At 35.9% G+C, this 24,051-nt stretch overlaps 1 long non-coding RNA gene across 1 annotated transcript; it reads left to right on the forward strand.

The window, feature by feature from the left end:
• Positions 1–3,290: 3,290 nt before the first annotated feature.
• Positions 3,291–5,965, forward strand: LOC140007557 (uncharacterized). Its single transcript, XR_011814860.1, has 3 exons — positions 3,291–3,376; positions 5,491–5,586; positions 5,867–5,965. It is a non-coding gene; the product is annotated as an uncharacterized lncRNA (long non-coding RNA).
• Positions 5,966–24,051: the final 18,086 nt, after the last annotated feature.

Below are 24,051 nucleotides of genomic sequence, written 5' to 3' on the forward strand. Positions count from 1 at the left end.
GCCACAACTCCCGGTTCACAGAAATCGTGAAGGACACTCAATAATCGTTGTCATAGCAGCAGTGAAACTACATACTTCAGCAGGACTATTCAGTTCACAGAAATCGTGAAGGACACTCAATAATCGTTGTCATAGCAGCAGTGAAACTACATACTTCAGCAGGACTATTCAGCTAAGTCAAGGACACAATATACGTCCTGGCAGCAATCCTACCGTAAGTTCAATAAATTATACTTTTTACAGAGCTATCAGCAACCATGTGCCAGATTTGATGTGCGTGACTCTTCCCCATCAAACTCCAGTCCTGGTAGAAATTGGCATTTGTTTCACTGCTGTTATGACAACAATTATTGATTGTCCTTCACGATTTTTGCGAACTGGGAGTTGTGGCACCGACACAATAAGTTTCCCTGCATAAATCATCTCACCATTTCCACCACACTTTAGTACTTCCCAACTAAAAATGGCATTGAGCATCGTTATTGTGGTAGAAGATCATGTAGCAAATAAAATGAATTCTGAGATGAAGTGTATGAAATGAGAATGATGAAGACAATAAAAGTTACTACATTACAAAACGACTGAAACCTCTTCTGTCTCCATTATAGAAGTTGCTACATGTTTGCCGAGCATTTCCCATGCGTGTCCCATTCATGTCTCCAAAATGATTGAAACCTCTTGTGTGGAAACATTTGCACAGTTGGCGATGGTTTCGGGAGGTCTGGCCACTGTAAGCTTCTGTTGTTCCAATCCTGGAAAGTCTGCTTACAAGAATGATCATTACATTAGTGAACCTGTGCAGGTGCATATTTCATGTTCAAGACATTTGAAAGCCCTATAGAAATTACACATAGTGGAGTATATCAAGAACCTATGCAACTTAGCAAAATTTTGGTGAAGTTGCCCGGCCAAAGACCATGGATTGTCAAACGGTTGGCAAAGGGTTTCTTTGACATCTGCTTGGATTAGCTGGATTAACAGTACAATAGCCTTTCGGCCATTGTTGCACAAAAGTAAGGTACTGAAGGCTTGAGTTGATTGCCAGGGGGCAAAGCATGAGAATCAAAAGGATAAGTTTAAACACTATGCCCATCATCCCTACGATAGTATAGCGATTAGCACATAAAAATTTTGGTTGTGGAGAGTGGAAGATCATACTTCTATTAGTGATAACTGAGCCTATTTATAGAACTGTTGATTAAATTTTACTTCCTCTTTTTCACTTTGATAAGTTTATTTTCCTTTTTCATTTTTCTAAATTATAATCCACTATTTAATTAAAGAATATAGAACTTATAATTTCTCTAAAATGCCATTTTTTTAATGTAAGTTGTTATTGAATATAACCTAACTTATTTAATGTAAATTTAATTAGTCATATCCATTTAATGTAAGAAAATTTTAGGAAGATAATAAACTAGATTTATTCTTCCAGCAAAACTAACAACTTTTCTTAAATTGTGTGGAAAAAAAAAAACCAAACCTATAAAGTTCGAAAGCGGTACTAAATCTGTTGATGTTATTGGTCCATAGGGTCATATTATTTGGGGGGATTTCTATGGCATAAATTGACAGGAGAAAGGATAAAATATGAAAAAAGTAAAACCATTAAACCATATGTCAACTCTTTGCAAACATGTATTTGATACTCAAGAAATCTTAATGACTAATCCGCCATTCCATAAGACTGGAAAAATTGGTGATAGTTTGATAAACTGATTTCTATTATTGAGTTAGGAAAGTAAAAGGTGTTATAGCATTTGTATTTTATTTAATTTTAAACAAGCAACATTTTATGGTCAACATATTTACTTTTTCTATGGTCAAGTGTACAACATGTGACTTGTTTGATTAAAATAAGAAGAAAAAAAGTGGTACCATACATGAGCCATGTTGCTCATGTGCTATGTTGCAATGTCTGTTTTAGTGCCCAAGAACTTATAGGCTAGAGAATCAAACAATTTACAACTCATGTAAATCGTTCATAATCCTGCTGAGGTTTAGAATGTTTGATATATTCATTCCGGTTAGTAGTATAGCTTCACTATAATGTGATTTGATTAGAAAGTTGGATTGATACTAGAATCTTAAATAGATATTTTGTTTTCTACTACCTTTCTTATATGAAAAATGATAATGAGCTTTGTTGGACCAACTTGTGGTCTAAGGCATGCCCTGATCCGTGGTTGTGATCGGAACCAGCCTATCCAAATTTTACTTAAAAAAATGGGGATACCATCTTGTTACAAAATTTCTTCAATATTTATGTAATACTGCCTTCATTTTTCAGAGTACGCTTTTGATTTTCTAGTTAGAGTGACATAGGAGTCACAATTTACATATATGCTGCCTCATATGAAAGTGGTACTATATAATATATAAAATTTTTATGTCTCTTGCTCAATTTATGTGATTTAAAGAGACTTTATTTGCAATATTAGGGAGGCCCAATAGCACTAAACAGATGTTTACATTGGCAATATTGTAGTAAGAATATATTGGTAACAAGTAACAACATTATTGTTATTTCTCTAAAGGAATGGTAGAATGTTTTATGATAAAGTGATAATTTCACAAACCTACCCTGAGGTTTTCAGCAATTTCACTAATCTCTCTCAAAGTTTTAAAATTACATTGACCGCCCTAATTTGACACTTTTAGTACCCAAATGTTGAAATAGCATAAAAAATTTATTGGATGTCTTAAAATGCCCTCATCTAATAAAGTTTAATTTATTTTGCACAATTACAAAGGAATGAGTGTCAAATTTTATGCCCATATTTGTTGTTTAATGATAAACTATGATGATAAATTTCATTACGATAGACTATTTTTAATAGTACTTTATTGGAGATATAATTTTTTTTTTTTTAAGATTGGAGAAGAAAGTGGCCTAATCGTCACGCAAATATTTTAAACAAATTAAGCAATATTTGTGCATTCAGCTCCTAATGCCGTCAAACTAATTCCAACATGTGGCCTATACTATGCTGGGCTTGCCCCACAAAGTCCCAAATCAGCATCAGCTCCTGTAAAGTGTAAACAGCCTTCTCACCTTAGACAAACTTCGATCTCTGCCTCGCAACTCCCATTATAACACAAAGATCAAAACCGATGAAAATCAACTCATATAAACCCCGGATGCTCCCGGATGAAGGTCCAGAAACGTTATTATTTTATTGACATTATTATTTTGTTGATATGGCTAATTTCTCCCCTCATCAAAACGGAATTACTATACTGATTTTTTGAATTTTTTTGTTTTGTATTTCCACTCTACCCTGGGAGAAAGTGCTCGAGTTCTGAATCATTGGCGTTGGATTTTCAATCGCCGACCGGTGTTGGTTCCACTATGGAGAACTCGGACTTACTTAAGGTAATTCAGGAAAGGTTAAAATTTATTATCGGAAAACTAAACCTTATGTTTTCATCTGTTATTATTATTGTGTATGATGATCCATTGTTCTGTTTTGGATTCGCCAAAAAAGGATGTGAAGGATTTCGGTGCGATCAAGACGAACGTGACAGGATTTTAATATAAATACAAGTTTAATTTCGAAATATACCCGTTTTGATTGCAAGTATACAGATCAAATTAGTAGTTTAGGGCAAATATCGGGTTGATCCCACGAGAAAGATTGGATAATTACCAGCACTACTAAAACTTCTCTATTATTTAGACAATCAATGAATTAAAAAAAATAAAACTATGCTAAACTTATGCAAGATAATAACAAAAGAAAGCTCCTTAGGTTATGGTATCCCTAACTACTCATACAGGTGCTATTTTTGGATCATTAAGTACTACTATCTTGGCTAGTTATGGCATATTATGTATGTGAAACCTACTTTCGCAGTGAATCAACTATACTTATAACTAATCTATACCTACTCTCGTGGTTATGAAATTAGCTACAAGTTCATTTCTTCTATAAAATTACATGAAATGAATCACTAAAGCCACATAAGTGCACCTCTACTCTCGTGAATGTACTCCTTAGGTTTAGCACTTCTTGAACTAGTATTAAATCTCAATTTTCATTGAAGAAACAACACATTAAGATAATCACAATTAATGGTACCAAGTTAATCATGATTTACAGAGCTAAAGTGTTAAATAACTTACTCAAAATAATAGCATCAAATAGCCAAATAATAAATACTAACAATCATAGAAAGTTCAACCAAACCTAAAGCATAAACTTTAGAAACACATAATAAACTTAAAATAAAAAACTTGTATATTAACTAAAATTAGAATCAAGTACAAAGATAAAGAGTTTGGAAAGAAATATATCCCTTGTAACATAAGTTCATCTCCTCCATCTTCATCTCCTTCTTCATCTTTGTCTAGCTAATAAACAAGAAGGATGAACTACTAGTTAAACTATCCTATACTAAACTAACCTAATATTAAGAAAATGTAAGAACTACATTTTTTCGTGGTATTTCTTGCACTCTCCAAGGTCTCTTTGTCCTTGCAAGTCTATGGCAATTTATAGATGATTTAGTCAAGAAATGAGGCTTCAAACATCACTTTTACAGCTACAAAAAGTTGTTGTCACACGTCCATCAACAGCTGTGAATTATTAGAGGAAGAAACAAGTTGTGTAAGTGGAGAGCCGCCATTTCTCACCAGAATCCGGCCACAAATCCGGCCGGATTGCTCCCCTACCATTCTTAGCAATTTCTGTATAGTCTTCAATGTTGCTCCAATTCTGCCTCAACTTCAACTGAACTTTTCTTGATGATAAAAGCTGAATTAACTCTTGACCAAAACATGAAACTTGTAGCCCTTTAAGTTAGCTTTCCAATGCATCAAGAATCACCTCATTTGGATTTGTGTAGGCAGATAAATGATAGAAATACCCTTGACTGCTCACTGCCTTGTTTCAGCTTCGACTAATAGAAATTGGCTACTGTAATTCGGCTTTTTGACAGGGAAAACCTTCAAACTGGATTTCGATGTCTTCACAAGATTTGTAGATCTATTTCTTATTTTCAAAATGGTTCAATAATCATCTCAATCCGATCATTATAGCTCAAGGTATAGCCAAAATAGTAAGATATGTCAAAGCTGTCAACTTCCTCTTCATCCAAATGAGGTATATTTCCAACCCCTCTACAAATTATGGACAAAATACAAGTAAAAAGTGACAAAAACCTCATTTAATCACTTAAGAGTATTTTACACCAATTATAGCCAAAATGATCCATTTTCTTTCTACAATATTGCCAAAGTAATTAAAAATAACATAAAATATCATTCGAATGTAGCGTAAATTAGTCACTTGTCAGAACGCTTGGACATTTTTTAGGCCAAGCCAGCCTGCAGACGTAATTCACCTACTCCATCATCTTTTTAAATTCTATTGGTATCCTCTTTGTAACAGCATTTATCTTCTGCAAAAAATATTTATTATGAAGAGCTTTGCGGAGTTTTTCTTGTTTAGAATTATCAAACTGATTTTAGATGTATTTCTTGTACAGAAAACAATTGATCCATTGAATACGGCAGCTTCACTTGCATTGGATACTGTTGGTTCATCTGATGTCATACCTCTGTCGTCAAGTACGAAAGTCATGGTAGTAAGATGCTCGTAATTTGTTCTTATTAGTAGTTAATTTGTTTCGGTGTTCACATAGTTTGTTTTGGCATTCAAATAATGTTTAGGTGATAAGTTCGGTTTTCCCATTAAGTTCCGTTCTCGTTATTTAATTGTATTGCATGGAGCTCTTATTAGACAGCTTGTGTTAAGAGACCTCTGAAATAATGTTTCCTGTTCTAGAGTGCTTGCATGATTGGATTGAAGAGTTTTACTCTTTTAGACTTCTTGAACTGATTTTAGATATATTTTTGGTACAGAATATTACTGACTGGTTTAGTCTTGGAAATTCATTTGCATCGGACACTATTGCTTCATCTGATCACCCAACTCCTGTGTCCTCAAGTTCTACAGTTACGGTAATTAAATACTTGTGATTTGATATTATTAATATTTTTTTCGTATTAGAGTTTGTATAGTTTTACTTTGCCTTGCTACATTGTGCAAAACTTCTCATACACAGCATTCTTAGAACAGTGCTTTGTTTAACTCATAAGTTACTTTTTCCTATTAAATTCGTGTCTTATTATTTAGGACAAATTATATTTTAGCCTCCTGTGATTTTCGCAAAAATCACATAACCCCCCATGATTCAAAAAACTATACATAAACTCTTTGTGATTTGGGTTGAACTGTCAAATAGACGGAATGAACTCATCGTGACGGTTCATGGGCAAAACGCGCTTGTACTACTAGTACCAATAAGAACCATTCCCATATTACCCTTTGACCCTGATGTGGACAGGATGCTAACTATACACAAAAAGAATGCTAACTAGTTAAAGGTCGGAGAATGCAAGAGACATGAGGCATATTCCAGCAAAAGGTGAAAGGTGTTATCCAGTTTGGACTGCGAATTTTCGCAGAAGAAATGCACCGGAACCAACTCTCAAACGAATTAACAAGACCTGGCTCGTTCTCAATCGTCCACCGGAACCATCTCTCAAATATAGAGGAACAGGATCCAACTCCGGTTAAATCTTTGCGCATGAAATTATGGTCTGATTCTTAAAGATCCAGACACACATCCCTCCCAGGCCATATGCGAATCATGAACGAATTGGAAAATGCAAGAGACAGGAGGCATATGATGAAATGCGAAATGGGAGTCAAGAGGGGCTCGGGGCAGGGGAGGGTGGAGTCTTGAGATTGTAGCCCACCTGCGTCCACATCAGGGGTCAAAGGGCATCTCTTGTTTTGATTGACTGGTCCTTCCATTTCTGGTTCCAAGATTCACTCTCATTTCAGGGGTGGCACGAGCTTGGGTTGTCGGCGGCGTGAAGGATACGGTAGAATGTTATGGTGTGAAGACACAGAAGAAGAAGAAGAAGAAGAAGCTGCTAAGTCCTCCGGCTGCATCCTACCATATCTCCCCAGTGGCTGGCAGATTCTTTTCACAACACAACTCTTCACGCTACCCATAAATAACAAACCCCTTCACAAAACTCAAAAGGAGGGAATAAAAAATAAAAGCGAAATAATACAAAAATAAGGAAAGGAGCTGTAAGAAGAAATCCACAAAGCAGCCAAATTCCGCAAGCCAAGATCCCCACCACCCTTATCACTGCCCACCAATCACCGAACCCTCTCCAAAGTCCGAAGGTAAAAGCCAATAACTCTCTCTTTCTCACGACAAAGGCCAAAGCAAGGGAGAGTCTGACTTCATCTGTTTCCTTTTTGTATTTATATTAGGGTAATTTGGACATTTTGCCCACGAATCGTCACGATGGGTTCTTTCCATCTATTTGACGGTTCAACCCAAATCACAGGGAGTTTATGTATAGCTTTTTGAATCATGGGGGATTATGTGGTTTTTGTGAAAACCACAGGGGGCTAAAATGTAATTTGCCCTATTATTTAAGTGTATTGCATATGGCTATTACTGGATTCCTTATGTGCCTTTGAAAGAATATTTATTTGTTATCGAGGGAAACTGTTCTTCTAACCTCGCTCCCTCTTGTCAAGTACTATATTCGTGGGAGGAAAGTAGTAGTTTTAGAATTTGATTTGTCTTGGAGTTCATATAGTTTTACTTTTCCCTATTACTGTGCAAAACTTCTCCAAATACAGCATACTTTGGCAAGAATTTTGTTTACTTGATAAATAATTTTTGTCATGTTAAATTAGTTTCTTGTTATTTAATTCTACTGCCATGGGGCTCTTATTGAATTTATTGTGTTAGGAGACCTGTGAAAGAAATTTTTTTCTAGGGTATAAAACAAAAAGGCCCCCTATAGTAAATCTAATGCACAGAAAAGCCTTCCGTGGTTTCAAAATATACAACATGATACCTCATACTTTGAACTAAATTGTAAAGTTGATGGAATCCGTTAAACTTAACGGAAATGACTTATTGGAACCTTAAAAAAAATTTATACCTAATTTGTAACAAATATACCTGTTCTACCTCTTAACACTCAATTCTCTCTATCCAAAAAATAAAATAAATGATTTTTTTGAACTGTCTTTTACTTAATTATATCAAAGCATTTTGGTCATTTCATCCATTTCCGTTAAGTTTAACAGATTCCATCACCTTTACAATTTAGTTCAAAGTATGGAGTGTCGTGTTATACGTTTTAAAATCACAGGAGTTTTTCCATACATTAGTTTTACCACGGAGGGTTTTTTTGTTTTTTACCCTTTTTTCTATAGAGAGCGTGCATGGCCGTGTTGCATTATTGTTTAGATTCATCAAATTGATTTTAGATATATTTCTGCTACAGAATATAGGTGATTTATCGAGTCCGGCAACTTTATTGCACTGGAGACTGTTGAATCATGTGACCTAATCTCGCTGCCATCGATTACCAAAGTTATGGTAATAAAGTGCTGCTAATTTGCTTTTATTATCTTTGGATTTGTTTTGGAGTTCACATAGTTTGAGTACTTTTCCTTGTTACATTGTGTAAAACTTCTTTAAACACAGCATTATTTGACTAGTGCTTTGTTCAATTGATAAGTTATTTTTTTCTTGTTAATTTGGATCTCATTTTTTAATGTTATGGCATGGGGCTTTTATTGGATTGCTTTTGTCAGGAGACCTGTAAACGAATATTTACTTGATACAGAGAGCTTGCAGAATTGTTGGTTTGTTAACTTTTACTTGTTTAGCCTTATTGAACTGAATTGTTGTGTTTCTGTGGTATAGAATATGACTGATTCATTGAGTCCAAGTTCACTTGCATTGGTGACTGTTGCTTCACCTAAGCCCATACCTCCATCTTCAAGGACTGACGTTATGGTAATAAAGTAGTACTATATTAATTACTATTATTACTATTGATTTCTTTTGGAGTTTGTATAGATTTACTTTGTCTTTCTACTTGGTGCAAAAGTTCTTTAAAGACAGCATTCTCTTACTAGTTGTATTTTTTAGGGTAAATTATATTTTACCCCCCTGTGGTTTATCCTTTTTTTTACATAACCCCCTATGGTTTCAAAAGCTATACATAACCCCCTCATGGTTTGGATTAAAGTGTCAAAGTAACGGAAATAGTCCCTCGTAACGGAACTTCTAAAAATGTCGAAATTACCCTTATAAATACATGACACATTAACCCCCTATGATTTTTATATTTTACCATATAACCCCCTTATGGTTTAATACTTTACCATATAACCCCCTTATGATTTTCAAAATATACACATAACCCCCTTATGATTTTCAAAATATACACATAACCCCCCTTGGTTAATACATAAATTTCAGCCTTTCATAAGGGTATTTTTGACATTTTAGATGACGCCGTTACGAGTGACTATTTTCGTTATTTTGACACTTTAATCCAAACCATAAGGGGGTTATGTATAGCTTTTGAAACCATAGAGGGGTTATGTGAAAAAATGCTAAACCACAGGGGGTAAAGTGGAATTTGCCCTATTTTTTATTAATAAGTTATTTATTTCCATCAAATTTGCGTTTTCTTATTTTTGATTGTACTGCATAGGCCTTTCATCAGAAATTTTGTGATAAGGAGATTTGTGAAAGAAAATGTTTACTTGGTTATTAGAGAGCTTTTGTAATTGTTGATGGAAGAGCTTTACACGCTTAGACTCATCAAACTGATTGTAGATTTATTTACTGTGCAGAATTTAACTGATCCATTGACTCCGGCAACTCCACTTGCATTGGAGACTGTTGCTTCATCCGAGCTGACCCCTTTTTCATCAATAAATACCACTTCTAAAGGGCAGGAAGAAGCCATAACCACCACAACTAAATTAGAAACAATGAAGGGTAATGTTGTGGCAGAGATAGTAATAAAACATCTCACTAGTGCTCAACTTCTGATGTTAGCAGCCAGAGGAGAAGCTGTGATTAATTTCGCTAAAAGCTTCATTCAGTTGCTTGAGGAGAAGGACAACTTCAAGGAACCCAAGGCCAGAAAAGCTACACTTGCTGTTCTGAGCTTCATGCTGCCGTTTCTTGTTTGTCGTCTATTTTTTTCCTTCTCTGGCAGCCAAAGTTCCTTCAATGGAGCTATACCACCACCAACCTGAAAGATATTTGCTATTTGATTAATAGACAAAACTCAATTAGCTCCTCATATTTCTGCTGTCCATATTTCTTTCTTGAAATACTGCTGAAAGCTAAATTTGCTTGGGTTTTGGTATGCTTTTGGCTTTAGCTGAATGCTTCATGACTATATACTAATTAAGTTGAGAGATTTAATAGCTGTGGTCCGTCGAATTATGAGAACAATCACATTTGTGGGTGTGACTGGCTCTAGAGGGTTGAAAGATTTAGGTATAATAGATGTCTGATTTCTCTTCGGGAATAAGTCCAACGTGCATTAGCCTTTAGTGTTTTACTGTTTTTGTGCTTCCTTGCAGAAAAGTTACAGATAAAGATCCTATCCAAAAGAAGATGGTGTGGCATAAAATGCATCATGCCACCTTTGGCTGATTGTGCCTTGTTGCATGCACAAGTACTCCCAAAAATAAAAGTTTTGCCAGACAGTAATTTTTAGTTACCACTTGATATTGAATTTCCGTAGAAATTCTTGGAACGAGAAAAGGTAAACTATATAAACATGAGTAAAGTTGGATAATTTCTGCCTAATTGGTTCTGTCTATTTACTCTTTTTTTTTTTTCATTGCCTTCTTCATCAAATACCCACCATTTTACTAATGCAAAAGAAGTTATCATGTCTTGCTATCACTTCACATTGGCATAAATCTTCTGTGCTCATGTTGAGATTTTAAGCTAGCTATATAGGCCGAATGGGCCTGATATTTACCTAACACGTTCAAGAATTGAAAAAGGTCAAATACCATAGAGAGTGGGACAGAAGATTCGTTGCGATCTAATACTTCTTGCAGATTAGTTACAATGACTGCAATATTTACAGTGCTTGCAACAATCCATAACCTTTTCAGGTCTGGACTTTCAGATTCCATTTCATCGTGTATCCGGAAAATTTCTTCATAAGTAAAATGGCACTGTTAGAAACCAAGATTGGGAAAGCATGGTTCAATATTGTACCATAATTATTAGGGGTTTTAGAAACGAAGATTAGTTCGATCGTGTATTGCATTGGGATTTTATGCGAAAACATGTTCCAGCTAGGAGATCTGTGAAAGAATAATTATGTCATAGAGAGCTTGTCCGATGGAGGGTAGAAGAGTTTCACGCGTTTGATGTAATGAGCTGATTTAAGATGTATTTCTAGTACACAATCCGGCAAATTTTATTGCATTGGAGACTGTTGCTGCATCCGACCACACCCCTCTTTTGTCAATAAACGTTCCGGACGAGTACAAAATAAGATGTTTATATACTTTGAGAGGAAAAATGTGGCAATAATTTATAGGATTGTTTCTGACAAATGTAATTTCTGATACTTTAATTCCTAAAGACCCTAGATTTGCTTTTTCAACTGAAAAGCTTTGGATTGCCAATTTTCTTTAAAAAATTTTTTACATTTTCCATGAATATGTTTCTCAATCATTTTTTTACCTCATATATATCAAATAGTTATGATACATTTTTTCTACAAAAACTTTATAAAATAGCAGCCCAAACGGGCTAACTATCAATAGTCTCAACATTAAGTGTTGCTGAGAATAGGACTGCAAACGAAACAAAACTCGACTCCACCTCGATCAATATCGAGTTCGAGCTAGTCAAATCGAACTCGAGCTCAAAAGTATTAACCTCGTTAGCTCGCGAGTTCGAGTATATACATATTTTTTATTGTTTATTTTAATAGTAAAATTACATAAATATCCCTAATATTTTATTATTTATTAAGAAAAATATTATATTATTTATTTTTAAAAATAAAATAATTATTTTTTATTTTTTTGAACTCGAACTTTAAATTGACAGCTCGTAGAGTTCGAACTCGAATTTGAACTTTATAAAAGTAAGTCAAAGCTCTGCTCAATTAAGCTAAAAATCGACTCGATTTGACTCGTTTGCTAGCTGAAAAGTGCTTTGATGACAGCAAGATAGCAGGAAAATTTTGCATAATTTAATAATTCTGGTTCTCTGCGCCTTTTATTCTTTTTTTTTTTTCCTTTCTTCATTTTATGTTGATGATTTTGCTCTTTGAGAAGCGATGTTATTTCTCTTCCGCTATCTTCAAAGGAAAGTTATGACAATAAAGTACTAGTGATTTGCTGTTATAAACATTGGATTTGTTTTGGAGTTCATACAGAGTGAGTAGGTACTTCCTTTACCATAAAGTTAGAACATTGACTTGTTTTAGAGAGCTTGAATATTTCTTCATGAAAGAGTTTTACTTGTTTAGACTTATCGAGCTACTTTTGGATGTAATTATGGTTCAGAATGCAATGTAACTGGTTCATTGAGTTCAGCACCTTCACTTGCAGTGGAGACTGTCGCTTCGAATGACCCCACTCCCTCTTGTCAATAACTATTGCTGGTGAGCTCAAAGTAAGAGATTTATGCACTTTGAGAACAAATTGTGCCCATTAATTCTTTGGTTTGTTTCTGTAATTATGATTTTTTGAAATAGTTGTTCTATTAGTAGAGTCTCAAGACTAAATTTTTTCGAGAGGCACTTAGATGACATTAAGACAACAGGTTATATATGGCTGTTTTAGAATCCCTGAACCGTTGTATCACCCACCCACCCCCCCCCCCCCAACACACACAAAAACCCAAACCAAAACTTGCTATTGCTGCTATCTTTAGAGGAAATCTCTGGAAATAGAGTAAAAATAATTTGCTGTTATATCCATTTAATTTCTTCTGAAGTTCATATAGTATAGGTACCTGCTACATGAGAAAAACTTCTCCAAGGACAGCATTTTCTGACTAGCGATTTGTAAAAATAAATTCGTTTTTCCCTTATATTTGTGTCTTAATTTGATTGTAATGGATACGGTTATATGGGATAGCATGTGTTAGGAGACCTGTGATTGACTATTACTTGTTATTGAGAACTTTCATATTTGTTGATGAAGAGATTTATTTGTTTAGACTTATTTGCGATTTTAGATGTATGTCTGGTAGAGAGAGTAACGGATTCATTGACCCTGCTGACTCCACTTGCATTGAAGACTTTTCTTTCATATGAAATAACCCGTGCAACTGAAGAGCTCTATCACAGTCTTGAGATTAAGTTTTGCCGAGAAACACTTTGATGACAGAATGACAGCAGGGATTTAGAACATACTTATTCAGTATCTCTGTTCCTCTCTCTCTCTCTCTCTCTCTCTCTCTATTTTTTTTTTCTGATGATCTTGCTGTCTGAAGAGTGATATCATTTCTGTTATTTTCAGAGGAAAGTTATGGTAATGAAATACTAGTATTTCGGTCTTGTAATCATTGTATTTATTGTGGAGTTCTTTCAATATGGAGTACTTTTTCCTTGTTACATCGTTCAAAACTTCTCAAACACAGCATTCTATGGTTAAAACTTTGGTTAATTAATAAATTCTTGTTTACCCTTGAATTCGCGTCTATTATTGATTGTATTGCATAACTCACAAAAAGCCTGTGAAAGGGATAATTGTATGTTGTAGATAGCTTGCATAACTGTTGATGGTATAGTTTTACTTGTTTAGACTTATGGAGCTGATTACAGATGTATTTGTGGTACAGGATATGACTGATTTATTCAGTCGGGCAACTTGACTGCCATTGGAGGCTGCTGCTTCATCTGATTTCACCCCCTCTACCATCAATAACCATTTCTAATGAGCACAAAGAAGCCACGGCCTCAACCAATCAATCTAGAACTACAAAATCAGAAACAGTGAATTCGAGTACCCTTGACAGCTGAGGCAGAGCTAGTAGTGCAACATTTAAAGAGAGCTGTAAATGCAAGAGGCGTGGATTTGCACTAAGTGGGTATTGGATGGTTTGGTAAATGTTGTTGTTGAAGAGTTCATTCAGCTGCATGAGGACTGGTTCGATGAATTCATGTCCAGAAAAGCTGAGTTGGTGGTTCTGATTCTCTTGCTGTGGATCCTTGTCTGTGCATTTCTTTTCTTCTTCTCTGGCAGCCAATGTTCCTTAAATGGACCTCTACCAACCTGATAGATGTTCACTAGTTTATCAACCGATAAAACTCATCTCCTCCTAATATTTTCAGTGGCCTTATTTCTCTCGTTGGATGCTGCTAAGAGCTGAATTCTCTTGGTTTTTGATATGCTCAAGGCAGTGGCTTAATGGCTATAGTGAGTTTGAGAATGTTTAGCCATGGAGGATCAGATCAAGCAAATCTTTGGATTTAGTTGGATTCTATGACATTGTTGGTTAAACCACATGAGATGCAGCACCTCTCTCTTCTGGAATAACTGCAACATGTTTCAGCCTTAGATTTTTACATGGTTATTCTAGAATGTAAATATGCTCACTCGCAGAAAAGCTGTAAATAAAGGCCCTGTGGAGAATAAAGTTCACCATAAACAGACCATTTTACTTTTAGCTTGAATGCGCCCTTATTATTGCAGGCATGGGTAATCCAAACAATGCTGCTTGCGAGACAGTTTCTTTAAGATCCTTCCCCATTGTTTTTCTTGTTGGTTATCACTTAAGACTGAATTCCTGTTTAAACTGGAAGATGATTATCATAGAGTAAGAACAGACAAAAGGGTAAACCAATGGAAATATAAGTAATAGTTGAATCAGTATACATGTTATGTTACAATGCAGCACGACTTTCAGAAGGATCTCTTGCTTCCATCTGCAATCAAAAGCCTTGAACAATATTACCAACTGTTTCACCTTTGGTTTCAACTTTAGTGATTAACTAATTTATCCTCTTGTTGATTCTTTTTAAAATGTTTGATCTATTGAAGAAGAGTTCTTGATTGCCTGCTATTGCAAGGGTGGGATAATAAGAATCCTATATGTACTTCAAGGACATAAACTTTTCTATGGTTTGTCTGGCAGGCGGTTACATGCGAGTGGAGGTGCCAACGGCCGGGTTCAGACTAGAATTGAAAATTTTGGACTTTGACCCATTTTTATATAGTAGACCCGGATCTCACCCGTATACCCAATAGGTCTTGACCTTAGAGTCCCGAAACCGGGTCGGATCCGGGTCTAACCGGAAAGAAAATATCCAAAGTTACACATTTCAAAATTAAATCCAAAACCAATCACAAATCCAATCTCCAAACTTAAATAAATTAAATTACAAAACGAAATCAGAAATAACTCGCGATAGTCAATCCAAAATTATCCACAAATCAATCTACAAAGTTATTACTAAATTGTTAATTTGGTAAAAGAATGTATTTAGAAATATTTATATTTTATAATTATTAATATATTGTTCGGATCCAGCCTTTTTTAGTTAGAGTAAACGGATTCGGATCCGGATTTAAGTATCAAAATTATTTTTCAACCCAAACTCGAAAAAATTTTATCGGATCCGGTTCGGGTCCGAATCTAAACCCGACCCTACATGCGCGCCAAAAAGTAAAATGGCGAGGAAAAGGGAGGCATGGCCGCAACAAACCACTTTTATTGTAAAGCCAATTGAAAATATTGCTGATGACTGAGTTTTGCATCCAATAATTAGTATGTCTTCACTTTACACATGCAGATTAAATTGCATTTGGGGTGTTGATGTGTTCTGTCCGTGTACGAGTTGATCCTCCATTTATCCAGAGCAACAATAGCATCTAGAAATTACATTTAAGGGAAAAAAAAAGGGGTCAAAGCTGGTAAATAATTCTATTTAATTGCTGTCTGATAAGTGGCAAGCAGAAAATAAATACCATTCAAACAATATTTCTCCCTTTCATCAAGCATCCTGAGTTCTGTCAACAACTTTCTCTGCTTGTGTACCTTCTACATGTTACAAACAAATTGAACGGCCAGATTTTCCTCTAATGGATTGAATGTTCTTCTTAATTAGTACGTTTATCAAGTGAAATGAATGGCGGCATGCCCAGTTTTTCTTTAGTAAATTTCACAGTTGATTTTTAGGCAAGTGCATAAACAAACTGAGGAAAGTCAACCTAAGAGGATCCAATCCAAGTTCTAATGAGCGTGTCTAGGATGGCAGTTGATTTTGTACCTTTGGTTGATGTTGCTAATTTTCAGGTCATTTTCTCCATATTCTTTTGGATTGAACTCTGAAGACATTTTGTCAGGTTTCTTTACTTCTATATATTTTAGTTGTGCAAAACTTTAACATTAATTAAGATGTTAAACATATACGGTCTAATCATGTTGACAAAAAACACATATAAATCTAACGTGACTGACCTTTTCTTTCTCTGTGAATCTAACTGTCATTGAATAACTTTTTTAAAGTACTAGTATAATCATACGGTAAGTGATATTTGCACTCTAAAAAAGCTTTTGGTACTTTTAATATTTTTACTAGTAAATATTGCATTTGCTTTGCACGTGAGTATAATAATCCAAATATAATAGTTTTGTAGCTACTAAAATTTGTTATGAAGTTTTGATTATCTACCTCATAACATAACTTAAGTATATTTTTCAATTTCTTTAACTAATTTTGGTTGCAAACATTATTCAAATTTGAACTCTTTGACCTCAAGCTATTAGAACTTTTTTCAAGCTTTTATTGATTAAATTTGGACTGAACTTTGATAACAATTGTTAACACTGTCATGTTTTACCAAAGGTGTTGTGATTACGCTTAAATTATAAAATTGCATATTTTTGTATAGTCAAAATAATGTTTTTAAGAAGGAAATATTATGTACATTTCAAGTATGGGAGAAGTAAATATATTTTGTAAATGCTATTAATAATTTGTAATTATTTTTGTTAGATCATGCTTAAATTATTTTTATTAGATTTTTATCATTCCGATCCTTGTACTATGCATCTACTTTCCTTCCTCCGATGCCTTCACAAGCCCACTTATCAATCTAAATATGTCTGTTTTCAATTGAAAGTAAAATCTACGATGAACTTTATCAAATTTTAACAACGAAAAAATAAGATTTCATTAAATTATTAAACACTTTCTCAATAGTATTTGCAATATCAATACTTATGATTATTGATTATTTACTTATGATTATTGATTATTTAAGAATAAAATATATAAATGGTATTTCTTTTTTCTTTAGACTCAGGTTTTCTACAATTTTCATATCATATAAAACCTAATTCTTTGTACGGTAGACGATTATTATTTATCTTGTTATATGAGTTGAATTAGTTAGATTTTTGATGAAGTTCTTTAGTATGAAGTGAACTGCATTATTTTTAAAATTTTTTTGCACCATTTTTTGAATTGTTTACCTATATGCTTTTTGTATATGAACTTTTTGTAATTATTCAATTCACAAGAATATTTTTAATCCAACATATTTAATTATTTTTGTGTGAATATTCATTGTCTTCCATTGAGATTTCATTGACAAAGGTAGTTGAGTATTCCCTTTTTCACTTCTATTGTTTTTATAATTTTGTTTGACAACAATACAACATAAAGCACAAGCAACAACTAGTCCTTTTCCGTACTAATATGATAAATGGCATGTTCAATATGGATACATTAAAATTAATACATAGATTTTTTTCCTTTTTTTCTTAGATCAAAAAACTCTAATTATGATATCAAAATCAGTTAGCTGATTATAGATGAAATATAAGAAAATTTTTTATTGTTTGCTTGGATATGGATTACATGAGTTGTCATTTCAATTAAAACTAAATTGCTTGCGTGTTTGTTAGTTGCGGGAACATTTAAGTGCTTTCTTTAATGTCTTGTCACTTATTCAGCTTTTCAATTTTTATATGAATTTGAATGGGCTAAAGTAAAGTGTAATATTCATTGAATTTGGACTATATACATTTTATCTAAGTGTTTTTGTTATTAATAGAAAATGTAAATTATTCGTAATGCTCAATCATTTAGATTGGTTATTTAATTTTTAGCTAAAATTCATTTGATTGAAATAGTTGGGTTTTATATTTTTCTTTTATTTTTTATTTATTCATATTGGTAAAAAGTGCATTATTGTGAAATTTGCTCGTGATATACGCTGCCTTCTCCTTCTATATTTCTATTTTTTTCTAAAGAGTATTTATTTTTTGACGTTGATTTTTTTTTTTACAATCACAAATAATGACTAATGAGAAATTTTTCATGCTTCGATTAAATAATGACTAATATTGAAGAGGATTTGACAAGGTTATGGGTTCGAGGGACGTGGTTTATTCAAAATAAACCTATGAACATGTCGAAATGGACTTTAGATTGTTTACCCAATCGGGATTCTTCAATTGTGCCGGTGTTGATTAATCTGCCTGGTCTTCCAATGCCATTATGTAACGAAGTTATAACTGCATAAAAGAGCATCATTGATTGGTCATCCGCTTCAGGTTGACTCTTCTACTCTTGATTTAAAAACTCCTTCAATTGCTAGGGTTCTTGTTGAGGTTCACGTTGCAAAGAAGCCCGTGGAACGGGTATGGATTGGGGATTTAATTAAGGGTTTTTGCAGTCAATTGATTATGAAAAATGGCTAGATTTTGTGTTTTTTGTAATCGGCTAGGCCATTCTAAGCAGTCGTGTTTTAAGAAATTCCCTTCATTGAACCATATGTTGTGTATGTGCCCAAGAACTTTGATAGGAATCAGCCAAATTCAGTTCCTGTTCAACAGCAGCTTGAGTCTGGTCTTCAGGTCAAGCCTTCAGAACCTGACGCTTCTGATCAGTTAAGACTTGTAGCAGGGATTGGTGCTATCTGATGGGACTAATCCTAGTGTGGAGTTGGTACAGCTTTCTAAGGAGCAGTCAAATGCGGTAGTTGGGGAGGATTTTTTCCTTCTTGCCAGTGAACAAACTTCACGGATTCTTGTGCAGTCCGAAGCTGCTTTGCAAAAAGATGATGATTATGTTTCAATTCATTCTGTGTTAGATGATGGTCATTGTGATCTTCCAATTTCAAATTCTTTTGGAGATCTGGAGAACGCGCAGGGCGTTGAAGATGACTTATTATTGCTGGATGTGAACCCTCGGGTAAATTTGAATTTGCCTTGGTTGTCTCCTAGAAGGAAACGTCCTACTAAAGAGAGGCGTTTGTCTCTTGCAGGGGGTGATCGGGATTTAGTTTCACCTCAGCAACTTAAGGGGTTTCATCAACAGTTACCACAACGTATTCGTGCAGCTAAAATCTCCCTTCTGATGCGAGACAGAGTTCATATAGGCTGTCCATTGAAACTCAAGTGGACCGCAATTTTAGTGACAAGCTTTTAGTATTATTTTGCTAAATTAGCAGGAATAAAATTGGTCCAAAATCTCATGTTGAATTGGATTCGAATTAGATGGTTAGGGCCATAATTAGTGAGTCGAATTGTTTAGCTTGTTATTGTTTATTAAGTCCATGGTAGAATGGTTAATTGGGTCAAGTCTTAGTCTAGCCTATCTTGGGTATTAGTAGAGTTATTTATAGTTGTATTTTCTTTCATTCGAGGAGAGAGATTTTAGAAAATTTCCAGCAAACTTGCTGTTGGCGTTGCTCTCTTCCATGGCTTCCAAAAGCTAATTTGACATCTTAGGGCTATTCCTAAGGTGATCGGAGACTTATCGATTGAGAAACGCACTCAATCGTGGCTTCTTTCTACCGTTGGTTCGATACTCGAGCAATTCCTTGTGTCGTTCTCAACTCCGTCTTCCCAACGTATTACCAATCAATTTTCTAGGTCCTGGTCGTCGTATAGAGTCTGTATCAATTGGTAATCAGAGCTAGTTGAAGAGGTATCACGTATATTCCTTGTTTTCTATTTTGTTGTCGTGTCTAGGGTTCTCTCCGTGTGTTTCTTGTTGTTCGTGTTCCCAAAAAAAAAAAAAAAAAGAGTATTGTTCACAATACTGTAGTAGCACTATTCATCACTACTGGAGCAGTACTGTTCATCCCGAAATCACTGTTCACTCATAAATTTCTTTTGTTCTAGTTGTCAATCTTTCTCTTGTTCATTGTTTCGTTTGTGTTTTGAGTCCAAAAAAAATAAAAATAAAAATCAGTCCATCAAGTCAAGAAAGTTGTGTTCCTACCTAGGATTTCGTGTTGTCGCATCTTCATGTCGAGCGAAGGCTGTTCAAATTTGTTGTGTCTTGTTTCTAGAAATTTTTTATTCAATTTCTTGACTTTCTTGAAGTTCTTGGTTGGTAAAACTCCAATCTTGAAGTTTCTTGAGAATCAAGAAATCGTTTCTTGGAATTCTTGGAAGGAGCTGACAAGTCTTGGTTGTTCCTCATTGGATTGGAAGTCTCTTGAAGTTTTGTGCAAAACAGAGGGCCTGTTTGGAAGTCTAGTTTTTTAGCAAGTTTGTATTATACTAGTTTTTTAATAACTTTTGCTACAAGAACCCCAAAAACTTATCAAAGTTTTTAACCTACACACTTAAAATATCCAAAAACACAAAAAAAAAAAAAATTCCATTCCCACAAAAGCTTCTTCTTCCTCCCCCACCACCACCTTCGTCGCCGGCCACAACCTTCGCCACCGATTCCGGTGCCGGTCTTCTTTTTCTTTTTTTTTTTTTGCTTTTCCCCTCTCCCCCTCTTCCTCCCCAGCCATCCTCCCCTCTGTCTTTTTTTTTTTTCTCCCTGCGTCTCCCCCACCAACCTTCCCCTTCCCCTCTGGCGGATCTGGTCGCGAGAGAATCATTTCATTGGTTTTTGCCCCAGAAAATCACACTTGCAGGCCGCTGTGTTTGTTTCTCTGCCACCTACCAACTTAAAAAATCTGACCAAGAAGATACGGCAGAGGTCCTCTTAAGTAGTTTGCACTTAAAACTTTGCAGAAAAATTGGTCGTCCTTGCACTTGGGAAATCTTCATCGAATCCTCCTTCTGCTCGTCTCAATCAACCACAGTGGCTGTGGTGCACCACCACCACGCAGCTCTTTCCCCATCTTGAATGTTCAGGCGACACACTAAAACCTCGCAACAGGGTAATTCGCATTTAGCATCAATCATGCAAGTATATAAGAACCTTGCAAGGAGTTAGGGGGAGAAGGAAAATTGCCAAAAAAAAAAATCATTTCGCTGCTTTATCTGCCGGCAAAAGCAAGGAGAGGAGAGGGGAGGAGAGGGAGAGGGAAAATGTGAAAAAAAAGAAAGAAATCAGGCACGGTGAGAAGCGGGAAGGGGAAGGGGGTGGCGGGGTAGAAGGATAGGGCGCAGAGGGAGGTGGGGGGGCAGGGGAGGAGAAGGGGAAAGGGAGGAGAGGGGTGGCGGGAGGTGGCATCGGTGGAGTTACTGCTGGGGGTGGCGGAGGTAACGGGGAAGAAGAAGAAGAAGAAGAAGAAAAGAAAAAGAAAAGAAAGAAAAAGAAAGAGAAAGAGAAAAAGAAAAAGAAAGAAAAAAAAAAAGAAAATGAAAAAAAAGTTTTTCACCTTACAAAAACTTCTATAAAATTTTTTCAAAAACTTCTACAGTGCACTACAGTAAAGTTTTAGACAAACTCCCAAAAAACTTAGGTTACAAACATGCCAGAATTTTTTCCTAAAAATTCTTGAACATCTTGTCAGATTTTGGAGTTGCTTGAACCGAAAATTCTTGGAGTTCCAAAATCCTAATCAGGTTGTTGCATAAAATCTTGGGATACCACAAACCACAGTTCGACCAAAGGAGCATATCCGAGCCAAGGAAAAGGCTTGCTGCATATCGGCGACCTTCTTGTTGCTATCCATTAAAAAAAAACAAAAAAAAAAACCTTGACACAACATCAAGCTTGATCGTCCAGCACCTTAATCTTCCAGCCTTGATCGAGTTTTGGGAAGGTGCAAGTCAGCTGAAACTAAAGGGAGGCAGCCGCTGCTTGCCAGTCCTAATCAGCCTAGGATTTGCAAGTCGCGACCTTCCTTGTTGCTGACTAATCTGAATCTGCCTTGGAGTTAAACACAAGTCAATCTTTCCAATCCTTTTAGGGTAGGAAAAGAGCAGAATTTCCGTGGTTCCAGTTTCCAAAAACTCCAACTATGCTTCAAATTCTGGGTTGCAAAGGATTTCCAGGCAGTCCGTGCGTCTTTGCTGACAAGGAAGCTTAGCACCTGCTCATGGGGAAGAAGGGAAAATTTTCCAGAAATTCATGTCTTAAAACTCCAGTCCAATCCGTGTTAATCCTCTCCTCCTCTCCTCAAATTCCAACCAAGTCTACAGGTCTTTTGGAGTTGGGGTCTTAAGCATGTCCAACGGAGATGAATCATCTCATTTTGACCCAAAGCTTAACAATGAAGCTCTCATAAGTGAGTTTCAAAGATTGTTGACCCGTTCTCTTGAACCGATTCATGAGCGGATAGACAACTTGGAGAATTCCGTGGCATCCCAAAAATGCAGCAATACTTGAGTTCCTCGTCTTGAATATGAAATTTCCAGCAATGGAGAAGAGGAGTTCGAAAGACGACATCGCTATGATAAACATCCCAACCGGTGCAGAGATGAGTTAATCAAAGAGATAAAACTTAAAATCCCTTCGTTCCAAGGCAAATCTGATCTGGTTGCGTACTTAGAGTGCGAACGCAAGATCAAGATGATCTTTGATTGCCACACTTACACCGAAGAGCAGAAAGTGAAACTTGCAACTATTGAGTTCATCGACTACGCCTTGGTTTGGTGGGAACAACTCCGTGCTAGTAGAGGGAGAAATAGGGAACGAGTTATTGGAACTTGGGAAGAATTGCGAGGCCTTAAAAGGAAAAGTTCATGCCTAATTACTACCACCGAGATTTGCATCAAAAATTGCAAACTCTCACGCAAGGTAGTACGACGGTTGAAGACTACTTCAACGAAATGGAGATTGCGATGCTTAGGGCTAATATGCATGAAGATGAGGAGGCAACCATGGCATGTTTTCTCAATGGGTTACAGGCTGAAATTGCAGAGATCGTGGAGCTTCAACACTACCTCGATTTGCAAGAGTTGGTGGAAAAAGCTGTCAAAGTGGAACGGCGCCTCAAGAGGAGGTGTAATTCACATTCCAATGCCTCTTTTTATGCTGAAAATTGGAGGAAACTGCAGCCTACTAAGGAGGACAAAGTCACGGCCGCTTCTAATTCTCCAAGACCAAGAGCAGTGCCTCAAGAATCCACTGCCAAAGTCGATTTCAAAGCTGTCTGTGAGATCTCTAACCCATGTCATCGAGATGCCAAGTGTTTTAGGTCTCAAGGTTTTGGGCATATTGCTTCGCAATGTCCTAACCAACGAGCCATGATTATTTTGCCTAGTAGGGAAGTGGTTACGGACGATGAGAAGGAATATAGGGACATGCCATCATTAGTGGAGGATGAAGATTCGGCGGAGGAGATATTGCCACCTAATGATGTAGTAGGGTTGGTGACACTTAAAGCCTTGACCACTCAAGCGAAAGTTGATGAAGATCAAAGGTGTAACATCTACTATACACGCTGCCATGTGAAGGAAAATGTGTGTAGTGTTGTAGTTGATACGAGAAGTTGCACCAACGTGGCGAGTCTACTCATGGTCAAGAAATTGGACCTTCCAACTATGCCACACCCGAAGCACTATCATTTACAATGGTTCAATGAAGCAAGGGATGTTCAAGTGTTTTGCCAAGTGCTTGGGTCTTTTCGCATTGATAGCTATGAAGCTGAGATCTTATGTGATGTAGTGCCAATGCAAGTGAGTCATATCCTACTTGGGAGGCCTTGGCAATACGATAGGCGTGTTAGCTACAATAGCGACACCAACAAGTACTCATTTGAGCATGGTGGATGGAAAGTAACACTCATACCACTTCTAGTCAAGTTTGAGAAGATTAACTAAAACTTAAACAAGAGAGTGAGAAGGACAGAGTTGGGGGAGATAAGGAGGGAAACCAGCATTGTTAATGAGACCTATGAGTGTGAATGACATTTTTTATTCTAACTTTGTGCTGTTTAGCGTTCATGAATTTTTGTAGGTGGTCCAAGGTGAAGTTAAACTTCTCATGCTATGTGCAATTCCAAGGTCATTCGGACACTTCAATTTGCTGCTATTTAGCTCATTGGAGGACCAAGA

This window comes from Coffea arabica, chromosome 5c (assembly GCF_036785885.1).
Source record: "Coffea arabica cultivar ET-39 chromosome 5c, Coffea Arabica ET-39 HiFi, whole genome shotgun sequence".
Lineage (NCBI taxonomy): Eukaryota > Viridiplantae > Streptophyta > Magnoliopsida > Gentianales > Rubiaceae > Coffea > Coffea arabica.